This window comes from Lathyrus oleraceus, chromosome 1 (assembly GCF_024323335.1).
Source record: "Lathyrus oleraceus cultivar Zhongwan6 chromosome 1, CAAS_Psat_ZW6_1.0, whole genome shotgun sequence".
In the NCBI taxonomy this organism is placed as follows: Eukaryota; Viridiplantae; Streptophyta; class Magnoliopsida; order Fabales; family Fabaceae; genus Lathyrus; species Lathyrus oleraceus.
The window spans coordinates 75855766-75866622 of NC_066579.1; the positions used below are offsets into that span (position 1 = coordinate 75855766).

The 10857-nt window shown below is 33.1% G+C and overlaps 1 long non-coding RNA gene across 1 annotated transcript; it reads left to right on the forward strand.

Annotated features, from left to right (window-relative positions):
• The first annotated feature begins 6106 nt into the window (after positions 1–6106).
• Positions 6107–7793, forward strand: LOC127115450 (uncharacterized). The gene is made up of 2 exons (XR_007800735.1): positions 6107–6531; positions 7398–7793. It is a non-coding gene; the product is annotated as an uncharacterized LOC127115450 (long non-coding RNA).
• The last annotated feature ends 3064 nt before the right edge of the window (positions 7794–10857 follow it).

Below are 10857 nucleotides of genomic sequence, written 5' to 3' on the forward strand. Positions count from 1 at the left end.
TGATTTATAGGCCAAGCAATTGATATGTGCACCTTTTCAAATTTGAATCAAAATGAGCAATCCTTTGTGCATGGATGCATGTACATGCCAAATTGATGATTGAAATCCACTCTAAATTGTGCAAGGAAGTTGCTGAAGTCATCACACAAGATCATGCAAAGTTGTGCAATATTTGGAGTTTGAAACTTGTCAAAACAAGCCATGGAAAGACCTCATGCGCAAGTTCCTCATTTCTCATCCAAATGGTATGATCTTGGACTTTTTGGAAATCCCTCATCATAAATAATAACTTTTATGTTGTGACTTTTTCAATTTGAAGCTTGGAAAATGGATAAAATTGGCCTTGAAGATGGAGGTATCAAACATACTTAGAAAATTTTCTAAGTTATAAGCCAAATGACCTCTCTTTACACCTTGAATAACTTTTGATGTGATCTTCAAATGAATTTGTATCCTTCTACAAAGTTTTAAATATTTCAATTATATTCAATTTGACCATAAATTTGGCACCATTTGGAGTTTGGATGATGGAGTTATGGATTTTAGAAGTTGAGGAAATTTGCTTGTTCAATGATGAGGACCAAAATGGACCTATAATGTTTCCTCATGGTAAATGAATTTGAAAGTATAATTTGATATTTCTAAAAGAATCAAAGTTGAATACGACATCTTGAAATTAATCATAAAAAATGAGGAAGTTATGGTTCTTGGAAGTTGACATTCTATCAAGGGCACACACAAAATGACCTATAATCTTTCACCATAAAAAATGACTTTCCAAGAAAAATGAGCTCTTGAGTATAACATGAAATATGTTTATAAAGTCATAAAGAGTAACGCTTCTCTTAAAATCATTTTCATATGACAAAAATTGTAGGATATAGGGTCTAGGAAACCCTAGATTTGACCACTTGACTTTTTTGGTCAACTTCCTTGAATCAACTTGCATACTTGAAGTTACTTTGCTCTTAGGGGATCATGGAGGACCATATATGCTTATGATAATGTAAAATTAAGTATCCCTTGATATCTTTGACCAACTGTTGAAGAAACTTAATGAGTAAGACACATAAGATACCCAGATGAATTAGGGATTCCTTGACAAACAAGCTTCAAACTCTTGATGAACCCTTGATCAAAATTACAAATAAAGAACATGGGGATACATATATGATGTTTAGAACCAATTTGTACCTTTGCTTTCTTGATATCTTGCATTGAGGATTTTAAACCTTAGTTGTGGCTTGGTGGGGCACAGATGGACACACACTACCTACAAAAGAAACCAAGCTATACTAGATATATTTTTGTATTTTGGTTAGTAAACAAAGAAAATAAAGTATGATACAATCATACATGCTTGGTTGTCTCTCCCAATGCAAACCCAGTTAATGATAGGTGAGGAGAATACCAAGGTGTGATCCCAATTCCAATGCAAAGTTATGAGATGACATGAGGGATCTTAGGGGTCAAAATTGGGGTCTTACATACTCACACTTGCTACATTCTCAATAAATTGGTCACTGCAGGGTGGCTGACATGAATTAAAGACATTATAAGGTTTGAGATCCTATGTATTATGCTTCACTAATACACACCTTGGTGATAATTGTAGATTCAGGATTAGCCTAAGAGGGGGGGGGGTGAATTAGGCTTTATAAAAAAATTCGGTTATTTTATCGGTGGATGAACTTGTGTCATCTAAGTGTCTAGGTTATGAAAGCAATAAAGCGGAAAATAAAACGACACCAAGAATTATCCTGGTTCCCTTCACAAACCGAAGGTACATCCAGTCCCCTTACACCTCGTAAGAGATTTTATTATAGTTTTAGATTGTACAACCTATCACACCATAAACCGGTGAAGCCTACGTTCTAACAACTATACAACAATCAAGTGTGCAAGAACAATCCTCTTGCAACACCAACCCTTGTGTCCAACAATCCTGGATCACAAGTCAAACAAACATAAATCTCCTTTGATGATTTGAATAAAGTGTAGTACTATCAATCTTCTCTTGATTGATCTTCTCCTTGGATAAATAATTCACTCAAAGGATAATATATAAGTGTTCAACAAGAAATGGAATGAGATGAAACAAGAATGTTAAAAAGTTTCTTCTCAAAAATTGGTTATGAACACTTTTATGAGAAATTGACAAATATGAAAGAGTGATTATCTTGAGTTTTTATGAAAGTTCTTGGAGGTATTTTTTCATTTAAAAAATCCAGAATTTATATTGATCAAAACACCTTTTCAAAGAGGTATAATTTTCTTCATAAAAATTAGTGAAAAGGTATAAGTATTTGAAAACATTTTTCATGAAAAGAGGCCAAGAAATGCTGAAACGAACAGTGTTAACCGGTTAACTAAATGGGTTAACCGGTTAACGCATCTAACGTTAACTTCAGAATTTCAAATATAGGGCCGTTAACCGGTTAATCCATATGGTTAACTGGTTAACACTGTTGAAACATAGAAAAATATTTTAAGTAAAATGTGTTTTTTATTTCAACATGTTAAAAAATGGTTAGGTTAAATATGGAAATGCAAAACATGATTGTTGAACACTTGTATACTAATTTAAGAGTGAATTAGATATACCTTAGAAGTGATTCAACAAATTTGCAAAAGTGTTGGCTTGATAATGAAGCTTGCACCAAATGTTGCTATGCATATTTGGCTTGATTAACTTGATGCTTTGAATTCTCTTGAAGCTCTTATCTTTTTGCATTGATACATGTTGTCTTCATCAAAATTCTTTGGATTGAAGCATGCTTCTACAATAATATGGTGAAACATAATATATATATATATATATATATATATATATATATATATATATATATATATATATATATATATATATATATATATATATATATATATATATATATATATATATATATATATATATATATATATATATATATATAATGTAAAGCAAGTACACAACATGTCTTATAATGTAAAGCAAGTAGACAACCTATTTTATGAATCGTTATCATCTATTCTCTCATAGATTATTGTGAATCGATAACAACACATTTTTTGCTACAACAAGATTTATTCATTATATTTATAAATACACATAAGCCAAGGCAACAAACATATTTTGTAACCACTACAAATTATACTTCTGCTACATATTTTTCAGCACTGCATACAACAACTAATCTAGAAAGTGCTCCTTTCTTACTGTTGCATTACAAAAATCATCAGTAAAAACTCAGTAATAGTTGAAGCTAGAGGAAATATACCCGAACGCATCGCACGCTCGAACATACAACAGAGTCTCCATCGAACTTTATTTATTCCCGAAGCAAAGATAAAACATCGATAAAACCCGGGGAAAAACATATGATGGATAAGGAAGTCAGTTATACAAGGGGAAGGTACCATTAACCCTAACATCTATGGTACTCCATGGGAACCATTTTGATTGTTCTTGCTCGAATGGATGTTATATCTAAAGATACTCGCAAAAGAATAAGGGGAAAATAATGGAATAGATAAAGTGCTCAGTGAGGATTAGGGCCCTCATCAGTAAAAACTCAGTAATAGTTGAAGCTAGAGGAAATATACCCAAACACATCGCACGCTCGAACATACAGTAGAGTCACCATAGAACTTTATTTATTCCCGAAGGAAAGGGAAAACATCGAAAAACTCGGGGAAAGAGATATGATGGATAAGGAAGTCGGTTATACAAGGGGAGGGTACCATCACCCCTAACATCTATGGTACTCCATGGGAACCGTTTGATTGTTCTTGATCGAATGAGTGTTATATCTAAAGATACTCAAGAAAGAATAAGGGGAAAATAATGGAATAGATAAAGTGCTCCGTGAGGATTATGGCCCTCATGCCTACGTATCCTTATAGTGCAATAAGGAATTCAGAGTTCCGTAGTCCATAGAATTATTGGTGGGAGGTGAATATAATTGTGATAACAAGTATGGTCTAAACCAAAGGATAATGTTGTTTGAACTCCAACGAGGGGTGAAATATGAACCAAAGAGTAAAACTGGTATGAACCAACAAGTGAGGGGCCTACGACATGGTATCACTGTATTTAACCGAAAAGAAAGAGAATTAAGTGTTTGGTTTCACAACACGAACTGCTCTTGGTTCACAAGGAGATACAAGATGGAGCTCAAAGAGATATTCTATTTGGCTCAAAGAATAGGGTATATCACATAAAGTGAATGAAGGTAGAATATGAATGCATCATGGAGATGGATGGAGGAAGTATAAATAAGTATGCTCACAGAGGATTCGAACCCTCGTGCCTACATATTCTCACCGTGCAATGAGAAAATCAGAGCAATCTCAGTTCAGCCTACTACGGCTGAAACAAAGGAAGATACTTGGACTTCCAGGGTACAACCCTTCTAGAAAAAAGAGCGCCAAGATTCACAACCTACTAAGCAAGGTATCACTACTAAAGTCTATAACTGCTAATGCAAAGGAACTGAAATGCCAAGGCCTACCACCTTAAAGGAAAAGAGAAATAGATGCCAGAGTCCACAACTCTCAAGGCAAAGGAAAGTATTGCCAAGGTCAATAACCCAATAGGAAATGGGATTCCCAAGAGTCCATAACTCTACAAGGCTACTCAAGGGGATCGTCAAGGTCCATAACCAAGTTCCAAAGTCTATAACTCCATAGGCACATAAAGAGTTTGCCAAGATCCACCATCTCACGGGGCAAAAACAAGATTGAATGAAAGAGGGTGTATAACCATAAGGTGAAAATAACAAAAGATGCACCATTATTGAAGTGTTGAAAGATTGATGCTTGCTTGAAGAAGACTTGTCAATTGCATGATTCAAATCTCACTAAAGTCTATGAACAAGGACGAGTGCTTTGAATAGCTAGAGCCTACGCCCCGTATGCAAAGTCACTCTAGACAAGGGTAGGAGAAACTATGTCTCATCATTCCTCATTACTTAATGCTCATAACGTGTAACCCTTATCATGATTGACAAGTGATGTTAGAGGCTTTTGATTATTGATCTTGATGATGCCATGTTGTTTGTTATGTTGAGAAGACTTGACAATTCTTTGATTTGAATTGTGCTAAAGTCTATAAATGAGGGCAAATGATTTGAATAGCTAGGGCCTACGCGGCGTACACAAATTGATTCTAGACAAGGGTAGGAGAAACTTCGTCTCATCATTCCTCATTACTTAAGGCTTACGGCTTACAATTTGAATCAAACTTGTCAAGTGTTGATACCTTTGATGTGCTTGAGAAGTAGTCCACTTTGCTAGCTATGCATGACTGATGTTTACTTGAAGTCTTGATCTTGCATTTGAACCTTAAGGTCTTGAGCTTTTGAGATTCAGCATATCCACAATAGCTTGAGCACAATGATCTTGCCATATCAAGTGATCAAGGATCTTTTGCTCACTTGAATAGGCTTGGGGCTTACAACATAATACAAATGATTTGGTTGACCAAAGCGACCTTTGGTCAACACTAAATCAATGGGATTGAAAAGATAGTTGAACTATGTACAATAAGAAACCTATTGAATTAATCAACTAGATAAAATCTGACAATTCTAATTAAGGCCCTAAACTAAGGGAACATGTATAAAAAATCAAGATTTTTAAGCCTTAAGGGAAAAATGGTCATATATATAAATATGGATATCAAATTAATTTCTAATCATGCAAAATGCAAAATTTAATTAAAATCAATTAAATCTAAAAAAATCTAATTAATTCTAATTTCCTAAAAGGACTGATTGAAACTAATGAATTAATATTTCTAAAAAACCTATTAAACTAATTAATTCTAAAATCTAATTAAACCTAATTACACTAATATCTAATTAAACTAAAATTCTAAAAAACATATTAACGAATCAATTTTTAATACTTCTAATCAAAAGTAATTATCTCCTAATTCTAAATCTAATCTTTAAACTGAATTCCCTAATTAATTTTAATTTCTATTTTAATTATAACCTTATGCAAAACATGGAAATAAATTAAATGAACAAATGGTGTTTGGGGGGTGCAGGCCCCAGAATGGAGTATCAGTTGGGACTTTGGGCGCAAAAGCCCATCTCTAGGCCTGTTAGCCTTTGCACTGCAGTTTGGGGCATTGGATAGTAATTTGGGCTTTGGGCCCGAATAGATGAAGCCTAGAATGAACAAAAAGAATCGATTCCAACGTATTCCTCATGAGAACTGAAGCTTAAAAATGGAGAAGCGCTTATCTGGAAGACCTTCTGCAACGTGCGATTGCAGCTCTTGGCTTCGGCATCGGTTCCTCATCATCATTGCATCGTGTTCACAAGATTGATTCGAACAAGAAGAAAAGCTTGAATATAGAAAAAATTCGTACGTGCTCTTCGACTTCACATTCAAAGATCTGAAGGTTCAAAGAAGACGGTTCGTGATTTGCGTGGTTCCGTTCGTCAATTCATAGCTTCGAAGGTTCGAAGATTCAATTCATTCTGCAAGCAGAAAAAAGCGGTATCGAAGGCGAATCAGAGGACTTACCGAATTCAACAAGTATCGAACGTTTCCCGTTTGGCTTCCACTTGATTCTTCTTCTTCCTCCTCTGTCGATTTTTATTTGATACCAATACTTTCCTGCGAGATTTGCGTGTGTTTTACGTTGTTGTGAATTCTTGATGCTGAGAGTGAGGAACAATTTGAAAAATTTCCATTGCGAAGCGTGTATGCATGATGCGTATTCTTGATTCTGTATGGATTATGAATGAGGAATTTATGTTGTGAAAGTTTTGGATTCTCTGCATTCTGTGATTTATGAAGTGTGGATTGAATATATAGGATTCAAAGTTTGTTTCTAAATTCAAATGAAATTCAACTGTAATTCACAGTTAGTTAGAAATGCAAATTTTAGTTGGATTAGCTTAAATGAAATTCAGGTTGAAATGTAAATGGAAATTAAACTCAGATTGAAGTGAAATTCAAATGATTGTCGATGAAATTTCTCTTCCTGCGATGACTCTACTAAATGAGATTAAGTGAAATTAAGTTTGCTTAGCTCTTTGTGAAATGTCCCGCTATGTGAAGTTATCGAAAATTCAGCATTGTGTAGTTATTAATATTTGTTCATATTTATACAGGGTTGAAACTGTTAAAATTGAACTTGTTAGTAGTGCAAAAAAGGCTTAAACTGTCAGCTTCTGAATTCTATAGAAAGAGGGCAAAAATACAGTGCCTTGGAAGTGTTTTGTTAGGAAACTTAAATACTATTGATTGGTAACTTAGACTATTCTAGATTAATTTGGACTAGATGGACTTATTATAGAAAAATATTAAATGCCAAGCTAAAGAAAGGTAAACGCACATTAAGCTTACCTTCCTCTTTTCCCGTATGATCTTGATGCTCTCTTGTTTATCACTTTCAGGGAAAATGTTGGCATTATCGTGACAGATTGAAGGTGAAACCGACCCGGCACAGAGCAACCGTACGTTGGGCACCCATATAAGATGCTTGGATTGCTATTGTGTAGGAAATATGCGCCGCCCTTGTAACTTGAATTTGGGCATTGTATGTATAGAAACATTGGTTTGAAGAATTATGAATGGAAAGGAAATGGACAATACATAGACTTGAATGGAATAGAAAATCAATCAAAGCTCTTGAATGTATAGGGATGAGCATTTGAATATGATTTGTAAAGTTTATTGAATCATAAATTGAAAACATGAATTGTTTGAATGGTATTGGAAGATGAACTTGCATGTATATGGTTGAAATAATTTAATATATACTTGGGATTGCATGATGGATTTTATATAAATGTTTTGGAGTTGGCTTAAAAAGATGGTTGTAATGTAATATGATTCAAGGTATGTATGGAATTTGATTGTTAAATGTATGAAATTGAATGTTAGAATATAGAGATTGAATTGAATTTTTGATGAAATTTGTTGGTTTGAACTTTGAAAAATGGCTTGAAAAATGGAGAAAAGGTTCATATTTGGAGGTTTTAAAATATTGACGAAATAGTAAACTTAAAAGGTTTAGTGAAGAAGTGTTTTTGTATAGAATGTTTGATGTAAACTTGTAAATGGTTTTTTAAAAGTTAATTTGGATGTACCAAGTTAAAATCAATAGTTAAGAAAAACCAAAGCATAATTAGAATCGAATGTGAGTGGTCCAAATTATATGGGTCCATGGAATGGATAGTTGACTTTTGTCATCATGTTAACCAAAAAGTCAATAGTTGATCAAAGTCAACTGTGAGGCATGAATGAAACAAACTTGGGCCAAATGGATTCTCGAACACCAAAGGCATATAACAAACCCAAGTCAAGGGATGACTGACTCCAGGCTCATAATGGCCTAACGTCTTATGTGGTGAATCAAAGATTAAAACACCCCCAATTAGGGTTTCATGAAGAATCCCTTCCAATCAATACCTTCAAACTATGCGTGAAGCTCCACACTCATTCTCCCAACACATGAACCTACCATCAAGGTTTAGTGGACAAATCAAAGCTCCAAAAAGATCAAATACCAGTCCCATAGTATCACAATCAAAGATTATGGTTTTTGATGCACAGATGGATGTCAAGTTGCAACCTCCTTGAATCAAAGTCCCAAGGATTAAGAGATTAGGGTTTCCCCTCTCATGATGAGCCGTGCTTTAATACTCAAATATACCCTAGTTGGAAATAATCACAAACTTTTAGTCTATGATGCTTGCATTAATATGAATGTATGATGCATATGAATGAAACATGAATAGATACAAATGAATCTTAAACCATAGGTTGAGTAAAAATATGAAAAGGGAAGGAGAAATTTTGGGGTACGACAATAGTAACTTAAACATCAGGAAAAACTAATTACATGTGACATCAGAGGCATGAAATAAACCCAAATTTCCACCAACAAAATACAATAAATAGAAATGTATCATATTTTTTGTTACTCCATATTGCTTAAACATAAAACATTGTTCATGGTAGCTTTAACATTACACGCATCATCATCATATCACCACAACATTCAATATAATATAACAAAATAACTAATAATATATCATCATCATCACGTTTTTTTAGGTATCATTTTTTTAACATATATTTTCTTCAATTTCATATTACCTCATATTTCTTAGAAAACAAATTTATAATTTAATCGCAACAACTTGAAACATTATTTTATTAGAATTATATCCAACTAAGTATGTACCAACCAGGTTGGGTTTAAGTGGCTTTAAGTATTGGACATAAAAATAACATATTATAAAAATTAATTCATCTTCTAAATAAATAAAGGTACCAAAACTACACAATAAGAAAATCATGGAAGTGATTTTCGTACCAAGCAAGACACAAATATGTAAAGTATGGGCACAAGTCTTCAATACACTGGGGAGATGTATGTTGTTATATATGCATAATGACATGTACTATCTGTAAGCTAGTGGGTTTATTTTGAAAGCTACTATGGATAAAATAACATATAACAATTGAAGAGTACAACAAATAGGATTTTTTTTGACACAGTTGATTGACAGCTTGAAAGTACTTGGAAGAAAGAACTTGCAAATGATCATGAAATAATACCATATAATCAGGACTAAACATATCTACCAACAATACAGCTGTCGGAAGCAACGTGACAACTACGTTTTTAGTGAATTTGAATTACTTAGGTTCCAATTTAAACATATCCATCACAACTGTAATTAGTAGTAATATAGTACAAATTTGAAGTGCATTTGATTATTTTGTGCAAAAAAGGACTATGACATTTAAATGGACCAACATCATATTATAAATTTTTACCGGAACATAACTGTGCATATTAGAAAAGTAGAAAACAGAACAATGTTGCCACTGGATTTAGTCCACCTTTTCCTAACCGATCAAAAAAGGAGCTATATCAAGTTCATTAATACGTTTTAGAACACAAACACTTTTAAGAGACAGATTAAACCAAAAGTATATATTCTTTCTGTAAACAAGCTATTTTCCATCTCCAAATAGTTAGACATTACATATTCGAGAATGCTGATAAATGGAAGAAGAAACACCATGTTCAATGATTTTTATAGTGCAAATATATTTAAATTATAATATTAAACAAAAATTCAAATGAACACTCACGTGACAATAGACAATCAACTTCTGAATAAAATGTCGCAAACTTGTACAAACCATAAGACAAACTCGTTTTTCCTATTTATAGACAATTGCAGAGAGTGAATGAGTCTCAATACATTCATTTCCAACATTTAAAATCTTGTAGTAAGTTTATAAATGTGTGTTGAAAAATAAATGATCTTACTGAATGCATAGACATTCAAACGCATTATAATTAATATCCCTTCTAACAAAAAACATTTCATTTGGATTCCCACCCAACTCCTCAAACAAAACCAACAAAATTCCTATTGGTTTAAGCCACAAAACACAAACGTCATATCTGAAATTATCAGTTACTGGAGTAAACATATTTATACCTTATATAAATGTAGAAATTAATAAATATTTTATGCTACTTAATATGTATTACCCTTCTTCTTCATCCTCTCATCACACTCTTTGTCAATTTGAGGTCATTCTTCGAAAGAGATGGTTACACCAGGTGGTCAAGATCATCCAAAGGTTCAAATCCAAAAGATATTGCATCTATCATGTTTTCAAAATTTAAACATATCCTAAACTTTTCCTTCTCAATTCTTATTTTCCCAAGTTTCTTTTGACAAACATTTTTTTACAACTACCTAGAGAATCCACATACATTAAAAACAAAAATATATCCAAGATTAACAAAACTAAAGCAATGTGTGTCAGTATGTATTCAATTACATTTTTGTTTGAGAGGTTAAGTCTTTTGTCTGTCCATAT